This window comes from Tamandua tetradactyla, chromosome 4 (assembly GCF_023851605.1).
Source record: "Tamandua tetradactyla isolate mTamTet1 chromosome 4, mTamTet1.pri, whole genome shotgun sequence".
Classification (NCBI taxonomy): Eukaryota; Metazoa; Chordata; class Mammalia; order Pilosa; family Myrmecophagidae; genus Tamandua; species Tamandua tetradactyla.
In genome coordinates this window covers 106297944-106316706 of record NC_135330.1, presented here as the reverse complement: position 1 = coordinate 106316706, position 18763 = coordinate 106297944, and the positions used below count along the sequence as shown (strand labels likewise).

The 18763-nt window shown below is 37.8% G+C and overlaps 1 long non-coding RNA gene across 1 annotated transcript; it reads left to right on the top strand.

The window, feature by feature from the left end:
* The first annotated feature begins 1399 nt into the window (after positions 1 to 1399).
* Positions 1400 to 18042, top strand: LOC143679249 (uncharacterized). Its single transcript, XR_013173612.1, has 4 exons — positions 1400 to 1830; positions 2181 to 2339; positions 3202 to 3285; positions 17388 to 18042. It is a non-coding gene; the product is annotated as an uncharacterized LOC143679249 (long non-coding RNA).
* The last annotated feature ends 721 nt before the right edge of the window (positions 18043 to 18763 follow it).

Here is an 18763-nt window from a genome sequence, read left to right as displayed (position 1 = left end):
TGAAATCAAAAGGGAAATTAAAAAGTATTTTGACCTGAATGAAATGAAAACAAAACATATCAGAATTTGTGGGATAAAATTTACCAAAAAAATACCATGCCAAGAGCATTTAAAAAATATGAAATACTTAGGGTTAAATCTGATGCAATCACTGTCAAATTGTAGCTAAGAGAATAGATGAAGTTTAAATGCACTGACCTTTTTCTCTGCTGCCCTCTGATCTATTTTTGGGGACTCCCACTTGCTGAACCCAAATGGAGACCAAAGGTCAAAGAAAATTTTGATACAATCTATAAAGCTGATTCTTCCCAGACACAGAGCAGGTGGACAAGTGTGAGAAATGGGTCCTGGATGTCAGATGGAGACTTTTGAGAAAAATGATGAAGCTCTAGATTGAAAAATTGATGAAGCTCACATGTACTATCAGCTTATCTCTGCAGATAATTTGAATTCACATTGGTCACAAGTGAAAAAAATATCTAATATATATGAAGATAGGCATTTGGGGGCCACCATTGGGGGGATGTATGGCATACTGACTTCACCAATTAGTATTATATGAGAAGATACTTTGGCCCTCCAACCCAAAGTGCTCAAATGAGGGCAAAATTGTGAATTTTCATGAGTAGTTTTTCTTTAGCCTGCCACATATCCCAAAGCACTTATCATATAGAAACATCTCAATAAATACTTCCTGAACAACTCAGGAACTGGGGCAGTGCAACAGTGGCTCATAGAAAAGAATTCTTGGCTGCCGAGCTGGAGACCCGGGTTCGATTTCCAGAGCCTGCACATGTAAAAAATAAATAAATATATAAAGTTATAGTTAAACAACTCAGGAACTATCCTACATCTCTCACATCATTTGACTTTATTCCATAGTTTTCTACCTGCTCCAAATTACTCACAATTTATTCCTTAATATCTTATCATCCCTTAGAAAAGCAGCTATCATCCAGAAGCTGTTCTCTGTGTCCTTAGGTTTGGCCTTAAGGTCATCGCCTGATAGTAAAATCAGTGACCAGGTTTTATTCAGTTTTGTTTCTTGTAAAAGACTTTGCAGAAATACTAAATATGAGTTTAGTATTTTTATTCCATGTTTTCAACTGCAGAAATTCTTTTATTCAGCATCAGAATATGTACTAACACATACTAGCAAGCGGATCTTTATTCCTCTTTTTTGGTAATTTTTATTTTAACAATAGAAATTTATAATGATTCATTTACGTTTTAAAAACTCTCTCTCCATGTTTGTTTTCATTTGTTTAGCATGTGTATACACTTTCAAGATTTGTTCTCCAGGAATATGGGTATATTTTTAATTTACAAGAAATACTTTATTGCTTCTTCACAATCTTAGGAAAATATAGCTTGAGTAAATGAAGTATTTTTTTCTTTTGTGACAATTGACCATTGACCTTGCCTATTTTAATAAAATTTAATATTGACTAGAAAACATTCAGCCCCTCTCCAATCCATAGGGAAAATCAAAAGCTACATGAACCCTTCCTCAAAATCAGAATATGTAAGAAGGATCCATTCTATTAGTGGGGGACAGAGATTATTGTCCTAGAGTTTTTGAACTTAGTACATCTTCTGTTCTCTTCCCCCAGTCTTTAAGGAAAAGGGTATGTTTAAGTTCAGGCTTTCCCAGACCAAGTGCATTCTATTCCCCACTTTATGGCCTCTCTAGACCTCTAAGAATGTTACTTGGGGTTGCCATGGACACGGAGTTCTTATTCCAGTACTGGCTGTTTTTTAGCACCAGGTAAAGACCTAAGGGTGGGAGTCTCTGAGCAAAGAGGGACTATCTCATCCTTGGCCTTCTAGGTCAGTTAATGTCATTTTCTCATCTTCACCAAGAGGGTTGGAAGAGTTTAACGTTGGTTTTAGAGGGATAGGTACACCTGGGAAGCGGGATGGGGGGAGAGAGGATGGGGATCTTTGGGGGCTGTGGACAGGTAGGTTTGCCCTGTGTCTGGACAGGGATACCTCCCGAGGAGCCCCTTACCCTTGGGGAATGGGAACAACTAGGCTTACGTTGGGGGGGGGTAAGTAGAAGCAATCTTGTTGCTAGCCAGGAATGGGGTGATGAATTAGGTTTAAAGGGCTTAGTTTTTGGAAATTAAAAATTAAAATTAAAAATGATGAGAGAAAGTAAAAGCCATCACTCTTGAAAGGTAGTGGAAGAAACCGCTTCCAGAAATTCGAGGAAAATTTACTACAACTGAGAAGTTTCACTGAGTTGTGAGAACCGAGATCTGCTGTGAACAGCTGCCCCTCCGCCCTCTGGCCCTTCCGGGCCAGGCTTCCCGGGGTAGGGCAGCCCCCGGCTGCAGGTAAGGGGAAACAGGGCTTGCAGGAAGAGGGCACCGCGGACATCCGCCGCTGCCTTCGCAGCCCGGGCTCTCCTGGCCACATCTCTGGAGCATGAAGCTGTAGCCGTAGAGTTCGGGGATTCCGCGCTACACAGAAGCTGGTACTCCTCGAAAGTAAGGAATTTACAGGTGGCTGTGCCCCAGGCTTCAAACTCAGAATCAGCATCTTGTCCAGATTGCTCTGTTTGTCTTTCTTTTTCTTTTGTAAAAAAAGTATTTTTTAAAAAATCTGTTTTCGTTTTTCTCTCCTTGCCAAGAGTTTAGGGGCTTGTGGAACATTTCTGTCTGCCTCAATGTAGACATTGTGTGATTACTATTAACTTGGCAATGCACTTTGCTATATTATTTTTTTTATTCTCCAGTGACTTCCCGTTTTCTTGCATTACATGAGCCCAGCTCTGTGAAATGTTGAGTGGCATGTCTCTTCCCTCTCCCTCCTTTGATTTATTCTACAGAATATTTCAGGATGGAAATATCATAAATCATTATGGTAATGTAAAATTGTCTTGAAATATGTTTTCTTGCACATTCTGGGTCCTCTGTGAGAAATGGATAATCTTTCAATTGGTTCTGTATTTGAGCTAAACTTAAATTTTGTTGAACAAATAGAACTGTTCTGTTTGTTGAACTAAAATACCAATGGAGAAGATAGAACACAAGTTATGCGGGATTTATAAAATTGCACAATATTGTAAATTTCATAAATCTGTGGATTCTTTAGAAATGCTGTTTCATATCTAATAAATTCTATGCATGACTTTCTAATTTAGGGGATATCGTATGTATTTTAAACACATTCATATGTATTTTTCTTTTTTCTTAGATTAATTGTAGATTAAATTCAACCACAAGGTTTTACAATGCAGCGATTTATGAGACGGCTTTCCATGTGTTGCCAAATTAATAGGTAAGTGATATGATTCAGATTTTCTGAATGTTAAACATAATGCTCAGCTTTGGTTATTGGAATAGGGAATATGTGTGTACCTTCTTTCATAATAAATGTAAACTGTACACAGATGAGATTTTTAAATGAGCTAGGCAAACTTACAATTTAAAGATCTTGTTCTGTGCTTATAATTCCTTTAGAAATTCTTCAGTTTAGGCAGTATGATAATATGTATGTGCTGGTTGCTTTAAGTTTCTCTTGTAGGGTAGCTGATGGCCCTAATGTTCAGTCCAGAGGCCAAAAGCTGGCATCTATTCAGGAAGCCCTTCTCCAGAGGGGCCACTACAAGCCCTTCAGTTATCCCATCTGGATCAATACCTAAAACATTGTTAACTACCACAGTGAAAGTCAGAAATGGATTTTTATTAGTAAGATGGATGTTAAAATTGTATTAAAATTTAAGATATGTGAATTGGCTAAAATATTTTAGGGACAGCCTCACCCTTACATAAACAGATAAAAATCTGAGTGAGGCCTATAGCACCCTTAGGATATAACATATAACCTTAGGCATGTCCCCTATAAGTTTCTGTCTCCAACCCCTGGTTTAGGATAATTTGGGTCTCTGAAAAGTTGGTCTGTTTGCCAGGAGAAAAACATTTCATGCGAGGTGATACTTAAAACACCTGAAAGGACAGAATATTTATAGGACAGGTTATATGAACTCTTTTGTGTCTAAGATTTATGCATTACCAAATAAGTTCAGGTTGGTTTCACAGTATCTACCACCTTCCTTAGAAGGCAGTTTAGCTACCTGTTATTCATGCCCCCAAGTAACTTATCAAAGTATTACTTCAGGCTTCATACAATACTCTCCCTAAAAGGAGTTCAGGTATCAATCTAGTGATGTCCCCCATTTAAAGATTGGTGCCCCAGGCAACAAACTTAGCAGGCCTGATCTGTCACTGGATCTGATGGGTACTTTGAATATTTGCCAGTTCTCTTCCTTAGTGGAAGTCATCTGGAAAATCTAGTACTTTTTCAGTATCGCTGCCTGTGTCAGAATCCAAATTCTTACCTTGTGGTTATTCAAGCATTTTTCCCTGATGTGATTGATCAGTATATTCTGTAGTCAGCCCTGTTGACTGTCCCTGTTGAGAAGCAATTGTTACCTATAGATGTCTTTCTTTTTATAAAATGTAACTTTCCTCTTGAAACCTGAAGGGACTTCTGTGAACCTTGCTTCAAGGATATGGACATACCCATGTGGAACTAGGAAGGCTCCTTTCATGGACCCTCAGCCTACTTGAGGAGTTTTGGCGACTCTAACTCCAACCCATCTTTCTAAGCAAGCTGAGAGAGCAGCATATTATTAATGCTATCTGTGATTAGAGTTTAAATCTGTTGATTAAAGTGTAAAGTTGGTTTGTAGGGGGGACTTTTATTCATTTCAAGTGACAAAGAAATACCATTTCATAATAGTATTTCCAAAAGTGTTCTGCACACATTTCCTCTGTGCAAAAGAGGTTCTATAGCGAAATAAGTTTAAGAACTGTTGTGTATTCCAGTTTTGTCTCAGAGGTTCACAGTGTTTATCAGCATATAAGTCCACTGCAAAGAACTGTATGCAACCAGTAGTTTCTCAAACTTGTTTGAACATTTAGAAAATTAGGTAAATGTTGTGACTACAAGTATGGATTCCTGAGTCAGACTGGATTCAAATCTCAGCTGTACCTCTTTCAAGTTGGTGATGATGGGCAGATGACCCTTTCTGTAGCTCATTTCTCTCATCTGTAAAGTGGGGGAAATAATAGTATATACCTTATAGAATAATTGTGAGGATTAAATGGATTAGTATATATAAATCATTCAGAAAAGTATCTGGCATATATGTGCTATTGTTACTTTGACTGTAATTAATATCTCCCCAAACTAGTATATCATTATATATGTTTGAGGAACACTGGCTTAATGATATATTAAATATGACTCAAGGATGCCACAAAAAGCAAATGCTGGTATGTTTATTTGAGACATGTCTATAAACCATTTCCTGTGAAATTTATCTATTCATCACTCTCAGATTTTAAGTTAACTTATCATATATATTGTCTAACAGTTTCAGAGCTGAAAACTGTTTAAAAATCTTATATAAAACAATGATGAAACAAAGAAAACTCCAAGCCTTCTATTGTCACAAGGAAGACCTAATAAGATGTCCAAAACCTACTTTTTGATTCTTCTGACCTGTGAGAGAGATGATTCACTTGACAAAATGGGTTATGAGAGTAAAATGTCTGTTCATTCCAAAATTTCTGCATTCATTCACTCATTGTCATGGCTTCTTGGCTGTTCTGAAAGACAACTTAAATGAAAAACTCTTAAAATGCCTTTCCAAGGAAATGAAAACATATAATTTCATGCTTATTAGGAAGACCTAATAAGACATCTTATTAGGTCTTCCTTGTGACAATAGAAGGCTTGGAGTTTTCTTTGTTTCATCATTGTTTTATATAAGATTTTTAAACAGTTTTCAGCTCTGAAACTGTTAGACAATATATATGATAAGTTAACTTAAAATCTGAGAGTGATGAATAGATAAAGGTGAGATTTTAATACCACTATCAGATCAAGCCACTTCTCTATTAACTATACCATAGCTATTTCATGGTTTGTATCTCCATCATGGTTGAGAGATGGTAGAAAAAAATAGATGCAGGGTTGTTGAGTGAGGCACAAACCAACTTCCCAGAATTATATCTTGTAGGCATTGGGGGTCAGATTTCTGGTGCTCAGCTTTACATGTTCATGTTTTCCAGGCAGACTGACTCATGCTAACCAAAATCAGGAGACTGACTGACACATTAGAGCCCCAGTTTATCATAATCTTAATCTGAAATATAATTGAAAGGATGCCAAATGCTCATAATGGTTGTTAGGTACATTCTCTTCCCAGAAAAAGTCTCTTCTTAGAAAACCAAATTAAGGTTTATTGCTGAGGATATTCATGATAAGAGTAGCTGACTTATCTCAAGGATGATATGGCTCTACTTCCTGTTGGGCCTCACCTCCCTTGTGGTCCGGTATACCTCTGTCAGCCTGGTGGGAGCTCATGGTACACTGGCCAACATGAAATCTTTGTGAGTTCTCTTCTTATACTCCATATGTCCTTTACCCCTTTTTATAACACTGATATCTGCACACCACTGTTTGTTAGATCATAGGAGATCTGTTGCTGTATTTAGTCTCTTGTTAAGACCAGGGAGCCTTTGTGCTCCTTTGGAAAGAGTTGAGCAGTCAGTGTCCTCATCTGTTACTCATTTTCAGATTATGTATCATCAATTTCTTGTGCAGATGATATTCTCATTCATTTTGAGTTGATTCTTCCTAGTCTCACTTTCAGAGCATGGCATATCCTGAACTGCCAACTGAGGGTGACATCACAGTAAAGATTTTTCTCTCCTACTGGTGGTGACCATGGCATTTTTGCAAATGGATAGCACACTTTTATATTGCTTATGAAGCAAAAGACTTCCAAATAAAGCATTAGCCAATCTTTTTTTTTTTTTTATTAACGGAAAGAAAAAAAAAAGAAATTAACACAACATTTAGAAATCATACCATTCTACATATACACTCAGTAATTCTTAACATCATCACATAGATGCATGATCATCATTTCTTAGTACATTTGCATCGGTTTAGAGGAACTAGCAACACAACAGAAAAAGATATAAAATGTTAATATAGAGAAAAGAAATAAAAGTAGTAATAATAGTAAAAACAAACAAACAAACAAACAAAAACCAAAAAAAAACCCTATAGCTCAGATGCAGCTTCATTCAGTGTTTTAACATGATTACTTTACAATCAGGACTTAAGGGCAAAGACACAAACGGACATTTGCACACCAATGTTTATAGCAGTGTTATTTACAATTGCAAAGAGATGGAAACAGCCAAAATGTCCATCAACAGAAGAATGGCTAAACAAACTGTGGTATATACATACGATGGAATATTATGCAGCTTTAAGACAAGATAAACTTATGAAACATGTAATAACATGGATGGACCTAGAGAATATTATGCTGAGTGAGTCCAGCCAAAAACTAAAGGACAAATACTGTATGGTCCCACTGATGTGAATGGACATTTGAGAATAAACTTGAAATATGTCATTGGTAACAGAGTCCAGCAGGAGTTAGAAACAGAGTAAAACAATGGGTAATTGAAGCTGAAGGGATACAGACTGTGCAACAGGACTAGATACAAAAACTCAAAAATGGATAGCCAATCTTTTACAACCAGATAGTCCCAGTTTACTTATTTAGCAATTACCGGTTACAAGAAGTCGAAGTTCTGTGGATCTACCTACCTAGAAATTTTGCCTCCCACAAAATCAATAGAAGAAATTAAATCAAGTCTAGGGACAAAATTAGGCAGTAACAGATGGTTTTTGCATTTAGGGTTTGCTAAAAATAACTAGATTTTTTTTTTTGAACTAATATCTACATCATTTTTACTTTCATCTCCAACCTAGGAACCCAAAAATATCTTATTCTGTTCCATTTAAGTAATTCTAAAAGGTTAATAATCTAAGTTTTAACTAGAATAGTATTATATGTGTAATTTTGGCACAGTATATTTAAAGGAAATTTATAGTGAGTTTTACCATGAAATTAATTATTAATTAATGTAATATAAATATGTTGAGCACCCACTATGTGCTTGGCCTTATTATAGATGCTTATGATATAGAATTAAAAAAGGGGTACAAGATCCTCATTCTCTTAAACTCTACATTCAAGCAGAGGAAGTTGTGGAAGACAGGAAACAAGCAAATTAGTCAATGAAAACATAGTATTTAGTGAAAAGCCGTAACAAAAATTACTAAAGGGTTGTGGAACCTGCACTGGTTGAAGATCAAGAAAGGTCTCTCTGAAGAAATGAAATTTTAAATGATGTATGAATGAAAAGAGGCAAATGACTTTTAACTTTTTCTTTTGTGTATTGGGAACTTTCTCATTTATTAGGAGTCAGGCATATTTATACTATAGCTGTGTCCACCTTTTACTATAGAGATCCGGGGAAATTCTTAGATTCCTTTTTTGACCATTTTGATAGGAGATAAGCCTCTTATAAGGGTGTAATACTCTTCAATTTCTCTTTCCATGTGCTATATACATATTTATAAACTGCTAAAAGCTCTAAGAACTTTGAAACAGATTAATTGACATATGTGAACTTATTTTAGTTAGACAGCCAAGGAAGTATTTTGGATTCAGTATGACTAACCTAAAGACTGAACATTAAACCTTTAAGCTAAGAAAATGGCTCATCTTGGACTTTTACCATGACTTTTTTCTTCATTAGAATTTTGCAAGAGTACCTAAAATTTTAACTCAAGAGAAAATGAAGGCATTGCTATCAAATCAATGACACACAGTGGTTGAGAGCACAGAATCATATAAATCTTAACATTATGCCAAAAAAAAAATACCCATACTCCCCATACTCACCTATTATTAACAGTTAGAATTGGTGTGCTACCTTTGTTACACTTTAAAAAATATATATTTTTATTGACAAATCTTCACACACATACAGTTCATACATGGTGACTAATCAGTAGCTCACAATAGCATCACATAGTTGTATATTCATCACCATGATCATTTTTAGAACCTTTGTGTATCACTCCATCAGCTCAAGCACCATCAACTCAAAAGGGTTATCTATATAATGCATAAGAATAATCTACAGAATAACCTCTTAACTCGGTTTGAAATCTCTCAGCCACTGAAACTTTATTTTGTCTCAATTCTCTCTTCCCCCTTTTGGTCAGGAAGACTTTCTCAATCCCTTGATGCCAGATTCCAGTGAATTTCAGGAGTTCTTTCCCATGTTGCCAGGGAGATTTACACCCCTGGGAGTATGTCCCACATAGTAGGGAGGGCACCTTCCTAACTGGCTTAGAAAGCAAGGCCGCATCTAAGCACATTTGTTACAAATGATGAAAGAATATTAAAATATTAGCATTAACTATAGTCCATAGTTCGCGTTAGGTGTATTTTCCCATATATCACCCTACTATTAACACCTTATAATAACGATGAACATTTATTCAAATTCATGAAAGAGCTTTCTTACATTTGTGCCATTAATCACAGTCGCCATCCACAACAGGGTTTACTGTGATATACAGGTCCATGTTTTAGCCTGTATCTTTCCTTCTAGTGAAAAACATGACCCGAAACTTCCCCTTTCAACCACACTCACACGCACAATTCATCAGTGTTAATTACACTCACAATCATGTGCTACTATCACCTCTGTCCATTTCCAAACATTTAAATTCAATGTAGTTAAAAATCCTGCCCATATTAAGCAACCACTCCCCATTTTCTAACCTCATTCTATCTCCTGGTAATCTATATCCTAGATTTTATGTCTGTGAGTTTACATATTATAATTAGTTCATTTTTTGTCCATTTGCATCGGTTACACTCAGCAGAATGTCTCAAGGTTCATCCATGTTGTCCTGTGCTTTAGAACACCATTTCTTACTGCTAAACAATATTCTATTGAATGAATATACCACATTTTGTTTATCCATTCACTAGTGGATGGACACTTGGGTTGTGTGGTAGTTTGAAGCTGTCATGTGCCCCAGAAAAGGCCATGTTCTTTTCATCTATTCCTGTGGAGATGGGCCTATTTTAGATGAGACCTATAGGTTAGGTTATTTCTACTGAATTGTGATCCAGCTAAGAGATGAATTGTAGAGAAGACCCCTGGAGAAGATAAGAGAAGACTTACAGATGCTCAGAGAGGAGGCCACTGGAACTAGAAGTTGAAAGAAATGAAGCCCAGAAGTGGAGGACCAGCAGATGCCAGCCATGTGCCTTCCCAGGTGACAGAGATGTTCCAGATGCCAGCAGCCTTTCTTCAGAGAAGGTATTTTCCTGTGATGCCATAATTTGGATATTCTCATGGCCTTAGAACTGTACATTTTGTAAGCTATTAAATCCGCATTGTAAAAGCCAGCTCTTTTCTGATATATTGCATTCCAGCAGCTTTAGCAAACCAAAACAGATTTTGATACCGAGAAGTGGGGTGCTCCTGTGATTTGGAAATACCAAAGATGCTGTAATGGATTTATAAATAGATAAAGGGAAGATTCTAGAAGAATTGTGAAGTGCTTGATAGAAAAGGCCTGGATTGCTTTGAAGAGACTGTGGTATAAATAGGGAGACTAAAGGTGCTTCTGAGTAGGACTCAGATAGAAATGATGACTGCATCTTTCCAAACTGAAAGAAAGGTGAGCCTTGTTTTAAAGTGGCAGACAATTTGGCAAAAGTGAATCCTAATGTCAGATAGAAGGCAGAATGTGAATGTGATAAACTCAGCAATTTAGCAGAAGAGACTCAGCAATTTAGCAGAAGAGATTTCTAAATTCAATGTGCCAAGAGCAGCCTAGCTTCTCCTTGCATCTTATAGTAAAATGAGAGAGGAAAGAGATAAGCTGAGAAATGAACTCTTGGATAGAAAAAAACTAGAAGTACGTACTTTGGAAAATCCTGGGTCTCCAGAAATGAGACCCCAGAGAATAGTGCCCCATGTGAGGATTTAACAGAACATAGAACTAGTCAGCCATGTCAGTGTGAGTCAGGATTGTGGACGGAGTTATCCAGGAAGGATTTATGGAAGGTTCTGTTGTCTGATGGTTGGGACCCCCTGTGTGCTGCATATGAAACCAAATTTTTTATGAGCTCTATATGAACAGAACCACTACCATCCTGGACTAAGAGGGACAGAAAAGAGACAGATTAAAGGAAAAATTATTTCAAAGGTAGGACCATGGAAGCTAAGGTCTAGAGTCAAGTCACGTCAGGCCAGTGGAGATGGCATGCATATGTGAAATGTGAGTTTGCCCCAGAGTTTACAAAAGGCAGGCCTTCTGCCCCATTTTTCAGGAAGAGTGCTGCCACCCCAGAGCTCTCCAGTGTCTTAAGGACTGAGGAAAGCTTGGCTTCCCTTTCTTTCAGGATGAGTTCTAGTGGCATGGACTTCAGAGAGGATGGAGCCATGCCACAGGGATTAGGGAGAGTCTGGTTGCCACCCCACTGTTCTGAGTGAGGTTAAACCTGTGCCCTGAGGATGGAGAGAGTCCGTTCAGCAGTAACATGCTTGAAGAGGATGAAGCCAAGAACATGGCTACCTCCCCATTGTTTGGAGGTGTTGAAACCTTCACCCCAGTGTTTGGAGAGAACAGGGATGCTGTGTAAACCCTTGGAAAGGGTGAGACTGCCACTCTATCAAGCCCTGAGGACAAAATGTCATTTTATAGATGACTTTCAGAGCTGGAAATCTCATGGAGTATGCCCTGCAGGTTTCCAGAACTGTTAGGGACCCGCTACCCTTGTTTCCCTTTCAGTTTCTCCCTGTGGAAATGGGAATGTGTATCACCCCTCCTTATATATTGGAAGCAGATAACTTCTTCTGAGTTTCACAGGTCCACAGCCAGAGGGGAATTTTGTCTTAGGGCAGACCACATCTGTACTGATTTTGATGAGATTTTGTACTTAATATTACTGAAGTGATTTAAGCCTTTTGTGATATTGTGATGGAATGAGTGTATTTTGGATAGGGAAAGCATAGGTCTTTTAGAGGTCCGAAGGATGGAATATGGTAGTTTGAAGCTGTTTTCTGGTCCAGAAAAGGCCATGTTCTTTTAATCCTATTAAAGACTATTATGGGTGGGACATTTTTATTAAGTTATTTCAACTGAAATATGACCTAGCCCATTCAAGGTGGGTCTTAATTCCTTACTGGAATCCTTTATGAGAGTATAAAAGAAAGAAAAAGCCCAAAGAGCTCAGAGAAGCTAAGAGATGAATTTTAAAGAAAAGCCCTGAAGAAGCTAAGAGAGGACTCACAGAAGCTCAGAGAAGAGACTACTGGAACCAGAAGCTAAAAGCAATGAAATCTAGAAGTGAAGGACCAGGAGATGCCAGCCACATGCCCTCCTATGTGACAGAAATGTTCCAGGTGCCAACAGTCCTTCTTCAGAGAGAATATCATCCTGCTGATGCCTTAATTTGGACTTTTAGATCTTTGATTTCTTTTAGCAATGTTTTTATCATTTTCTATGTATGGGCCCTTTATGTTGTTGGTTAAGTTTATTCCTAGATGTTTGGGTTTTTTGTTGCTATTGTAAATGGAATATTTTTCTTGATTACATGCTCAGATAGTTCATTACTAGCATATAGAAACACTCCCGATTTTTGTCTTTTGTGTGAATTGCCTTTTTTTAAATATATAATGTCCTTCTTTGCCTCTTAACATTTTTGCACTTAAGGTCTGTTTTGTCTGATATTAGTATATCTGTCCCAGCTTACTTTTTGGTCACTACTTGCATGGAATATCTTTTTCTATATTTTCACTTTCAACCTGTTTGTTTCATTGGTCTAAAATGAGTCTTTTGTAAATAGCATATAGATAGATCTTATTTTTACAGATCCATTCTGCTGATCCATGTATTTTGATTGGAGTATAATCTATTAACATTCAGTGTTATTATTATAAAGGCAGTACTTACTTCAACCATTTTGTATTTTGGCTTTTATTTGTCAGATCTATTTTTGTCCTCTCTTTTACCCTTTTAATCAACCTGACTGATAATCTTGATTTCTATACTCTCCTCCAATCCTGTCTCTCCTGTCATTTCTTTTCAGCTGGCAGAACTTCCTTTAGTATTTATTATAGAACAGGCCTCTTGTTAAACTCCTTGGTCACTGTTTGTGAATATTTTAAACTCTCCCTCATTGTTGAAGGACAGCTTTGCCAGATAAAGAATTCTTGGTGGCAGTTTTTTCTCTTTCATTATCTTAAATATATCATACCACTGCATTCTCACCTCCATAGTGTTTGATGAGAGCTCTTCACTTAAACTTATTTGGCTTCCCAGGTATGTGGTAAATCATTTCTCTCTTGTTGCTTTCAGAATTCTCTTCTTCCCCTTGACATTTGATAGTATGAATAGTATGTGTCTTGGAGTAGGCTTATTCAGATTTTTTCCATAGTAGTATGTTGGACTGCTTCTTGGACTTGCATATTTGTGTCTTTTATAAAGGTTGGGAAATTTTCAGCCTCTTTTTCCTCAAAAGTTCTTCCTGGAACTTTTCCCTTCCCTCTTCCTTCTGCAACACCCATGATGCATGATTGTGTGCTTCCTGTTGTCCATCATTTTTCTGAGGCCCTGCTCATATTTTTTCTTTATTTGTTCTTTTGTCTGTTCAAATTTGTGTTTTGTCTTCTAATTCACTGATGCTTCCTTCTGTCTCTTCAAATCTGCGTTGCATGTCTCTAATATACTTTAAATTTACTCTACAGTGATTTACGTCTCCATAATATCTGTTATTTTTCTATTTCTGTGTATTCTTTCAAATTCTTCTTTAAGCTCAACTAGTATCTTCTTAATATCTTTTATCTCTTAAGCCATCTTGTTGAATTTGTTTGGGAGATTTGTTTAATATTTTTGATTAGTTGTTCCAAATTTTGGGTCTCCTCCAACTTTTTAATTTGTTTCTTTGACTAGATCATATCTTTGTATGTTTTACTAAGCCTTGTGATTTTTTGCTGGTACCTGGGTCATTTGATTATCTTAATGGGTTTATTCTGAATGTTAGTTTCGCTCTCTTTTCTAGGATTTTTTTCTTGCTTGCGTTTTTATTAGGGCACTTGTTTGATGGTTGGGTCATCAGTATTTCCCAGCCCAAACAGGGTTGGGTACCCATGCAAGAGGCACAGACCACTTCCAGTGGGCTCTGGGATAATGTCTGGAAAGATTCCAAAAAGCCCATCTGTTTTCCCTGCGCTTTCTGGACTTCCCAGCAGATAACACTCTCTGGATACATATTTCTCCTCTAAAGAAGTTGAAACTGTGGTGCCTGTCAGTATCTGATGGGACTCCATATTCCCACTTTGCTGGCCAATATTTGGCTCAGTGTTGGTCTGTGTCCTCCTCTGTACTTGGGCAAAGAATTCCTGCTGCCATCCCAATGACAGCCATTCCCTAAGCCAGGTTTGGGCCACCCGCCACTGCTTCCCCCAAGAGTGGGGAATGTACACCAGGAGTTGTGGACAGAATTACAGCCTCTGCCCATGTTTTCTCAGTCTTTCCATCCTGCACTGCCCTGGACATTGTAATATCCTCCCGTCTTCCTCAAATATTTGATTCAGACAGTTTCTGCCTGTCTTTTGTGAAAGAAAAGTGTGTCTTTTTGCTGCTTTTGTGAAAGAAGCAGGTTCTGCCATTTCCTCCTAACCCTCCCTTTTGGATTCTCCTCCTTGGGCCCCTTTTGTATTCAGCACTCCTCAAAGGCTTGTGTTCTACACTAGGTCTTTGTGAACTTGGGTCTCTGTGTCTGGATGTACATGGGATTCCCTCTCACTGCTGTGAGGGTTTTTCTAATCTGTGTCCCTGGTGGGAGGTGGGAAGGATCTCAGCCAGTGCCTCTGGGCACTTCCCAAGCTGTGTGGAACAAAGTAAGGGAGAGTAGAGAGGACCAGCCAGTCCAGGACAGAAGCTTCTTGCCTGATATTTTCCTCTTTCTTTGAGTCAGTGTTTGTAGAATCCTTCTCCAGTCTCTACCTTTCTCCAGATTTCTAAACAAGTGAGATCTGTCCTTTTTTTCTTCAAGAAATCTCAGCGTTGGTTTTTCAGTGGATGTCTTATGTCACCATGTTGATACATTTAGTATATTTTTAATCTCTTCTATTATGCCTTTAATTTCCATTAGTTTTGTTATCTTTCTTTTCATTCTTTCAAATTCTTCTTTATGTACCCAGTGGCTTCTTAATATCCTTTATCTCTTTAGCAATATTTTTCTTGAATTGATTTACGAGCATCTTTGATTAGTTGTTCCAAATTCTGTGTCTCCTCCAAAATTTTGATTTGTTTCTTTGTCTGGACCATATCTTCCTGGTCTTAACATAACTTGCAGTTCTTTCTGGTGTCTAAGTATTTGATTATCTTGATGAATTTACACTCTGTAGATCAGTTTTCTTGCTTGTTTAGGTTTTTATTGTTATTTGGCTTTGTATTAAGGCTCTTCTTTGATACTTGGTTCAACTTATTCTAGACCTTTAGAATTAGCTGTGTTTAACCAATCCAGTTTGATCAACTCTTCTACATTTGATTGTTCTTCTGGGTATATGGTACAATTTTTAAGATAGCTCTGCTTGTGCAATTGTTTCTGTCATGGAGAAAGCTTCCATACCTCTCTTCCTTCTCAGAACATCTTGCTCTGTTCTGTTTGTTTTTCTCTCTGTAATGTATTTTTTACTCCTCTTTCTTTGCCTGAAGCTGCATTTGCCTAGAGGACAAATTCAGGGGGGAGGGTCAATCCAGAGAGGACTTTGCCAAGTCGGTGTCTCCCAGCCTAAACATGGTGGGGGACCCATAAAGGGGGTGCAGACCTGTTCCAGAGGGCCCTGGGGAGAGGATCAGGAAAGATGCCAAAAAGCCTTTTTGTGTGTCAGCTCTCCAAGATTGTGGTTTTCTGGGGCAGTAGTAGATGCCACTATTTGTCAAACTGTTCACTGCACACTAAGTAGGTAGAATGCCTTTAAGCCTCCTTCAGCTCTGCTTCTTTCAGGGTCATCATTGAAACAATGGCCACTGCGCTTCCTGTTTGAGGTGTGCTTGAATTATGGTTCAGAACCAGGGCCCAGTGATCTAAATTTTGTGATCAAAAGCCACGATTAGTACTTGGATATTCCTCTTAACCCCATTCTTGAGGAAGAGGGCTTCCATGTCCCTATCTGTCTACAGCAGCCAAGTAGGAACTGGACCCAAGGTAGCTTGCTTCAAGGATGGGGGAAGGTTGCTGGCCACTGCCTCAAAGTGAATTACCCATAGTATTTTTTACCACAGTTTCTTAGTCTCTTTGTTCCACTCTTCCCCAGATGCTATTCAGAGCTCCCCTGGCCTCCAGAACCCCAGAGCAGTTACTTCAGACAGCTTCTGTCTGTCCACTAGCTGTTTTTGGAGGCGTGACTCCTGTAGCTCTCTACTCTGTCATCTTCCCCAGATGTTCTCGATGCCCTCATGCTTAAAACGGGGCTTCTAGTAACTATCTCAAGGGTTGTATGGAAGGCCAATTGAAGTAAGATTTGCGAAACATTTAGGACGATTCCTGGCAATTAGTGAATGTCATTTAAATTTTTATTGGATGAAACATCACTTTTATAATATTCTTTCTTTAATTGAGGAAATTTGCCTTTATGTTTTTGTTTTGAAGATTTCCTATTCTCCATATTTTTCACTACTTTGAATTCTGTTTTTATCTGCCATATCACTTGTCTTTTTCTTTCTTTTCTTTTTTTGTATGTTCTATCTCTTTGTTCTTTTCTACTATTTCAGCAGTCTGATCTTCCAACTCACTAATTAGCTTTTCACACATATCCATACTTCTGTTTATCCCATGAATTGCTGCTTTATTTCTACAATTTTACTTTTACATCTAAGGTTTCCTCTTGGACTTTTAAAAGTGATTTTTTATTCTAATTTTAAGTAACTGACTTCTTCCCTTTTCTTTAAGTGTACTTCTCATTCTTATTTTTAAATCTTCGTCAGGATTATCCACTAGCTCTGCTTCAGATATGTTTGTTGTATTGTTTTTTCAGTAGTTGTACTCTTCTGGCCTCTATTTTGGCCTGTGAGCTCAAATTCCCCTTGAGGAAGGACTAAAGGTTAGCTTAGCACAATCTCAGTATGTGGTTATTGTGTCAGCCTAAGTATCAGTAGTGTCCCTTTTCACTTTCAATGTGTCCTGGTTTGGGTCATGAATTATATAATAGTCCTCTTTGAAGGCTAGGACACATTTGTCTTTCTACATAAGTTAAAGGTGAGGGCAGGAGATGACTCCTGGAAGAGAATTTAAGGAATCACTAAACAATCCCACAGTTGTATACCAAAACTGCTTCTTTACTTCCTGCCATGTCTCTTAAGGATTTTGCTTTTCCTGTTGTAGCTCCTGTAAGACAAACGAGACGGATAGCCTTCCACAATGTCTGATTTTACTTTTTGTATACATTTTTACTTTCTTGCAGAGTTACAGATTCTTTTACAACTCATTCAGTGTCATCAGTGAAGAATGACAAGAAGAGGTGAGTTGATGACACGTATGAATGGCAAAAGGTATAGTGAGTATCCATGGCAATAGACTGTCCTTGGTAGCCTATAAGCTTCTGTAAATAACTTCATTTCTTTTTGGACTATGGTGGAAAAAGCAGGAGCAGGTCAAAGAGGGAATTTTTACTCCTGGTCTATTTGTGATCTTTAGTTACTAGCAGCCAAATTCCTTAGAAACCTATCAGAATGCCTGTGTTTGAGACTCTAGCAGAGAGGGCCAAGGAAGAGAGAATGCTCTTTGGTAACAAGGAGGGTGGTAGCAGTGGACAGGACACAGAGGAACCCTTGGCTGAAAGAAAAGCCACTAATAGACCTTGGATATGTCCTTCACCATCCAGAGCTCTGCTACCATTTGAGGCTGATGCCCCAAAATCTAAACCAACCCTCGTATTAGATGGAGTTCCTGCCCCAGGAATGCAGTTGTTTGAACCTTATTTGAGGGCATCAGTGTTACATAAAGAGAAAGGAGGTGGTAGAGGGACTTGAGAGGAGGAAATTATAAAGGTCAGAAAGAATGTATACATACAAGCTGAAGTTAAATTTGAGGAAAATTTAACCTCATAAGATGTTAAATATGGCAGTCATGTTCAGTAGAAAAGAACTGAACTTTAATCTTGAGTCATTTGGACTTTTTCACAGACCTATGACCTATCTTCGAACCATAAAAAAATCATTGTTTCTAGAGAAAAATAAAATATGAGGGTCCAAATAACTGTTACAAATCACATTTTAGATTTCAACCAGTTTATAAGTTGTAGAACAACTGTACCTAATTTCAACAAAAAGAGCAAGTTGGTAATGTCGTTTGGTATCTGTCTAATCATATACACTTTTAAATCTTTAGCACTGATTCATGTGAATTGACAGCCGTTGCTTGTGATGAAGTCTGCATTGAAGGGTGAGATATAAATATATATTAAGAGAGATAAGGAGAAAAAGAGAGTAAGATTGAGAGAGAATGAGAGAGAGAGAAAGAGAGATTAATTTTGTGCCGTTCAGTCTTGGGAGCACCATTGGCTATAAATAGTATTCTTGACAGTATCACTAAAGTCTTCTCTCTATGTATTCTGTATATAGCTTTCTTTCTCTTTTGGGTCATGGTGAAAAAAAAAAAAAGCAGGACCTCTGAGTGAGACTTGTTTCTCTTAGTCTGTTTATGACTAGTTTATATGGCCTTCAGTTGTGATATAAAGTATAAACCCTACTAGAAAACCTGTGCATGAGACTCTGAGTGGGGTCAAAGAAGAGGAAACTATTTAGAATCAAAGAGGGTAATAAGGTAGGCAGAGATGAG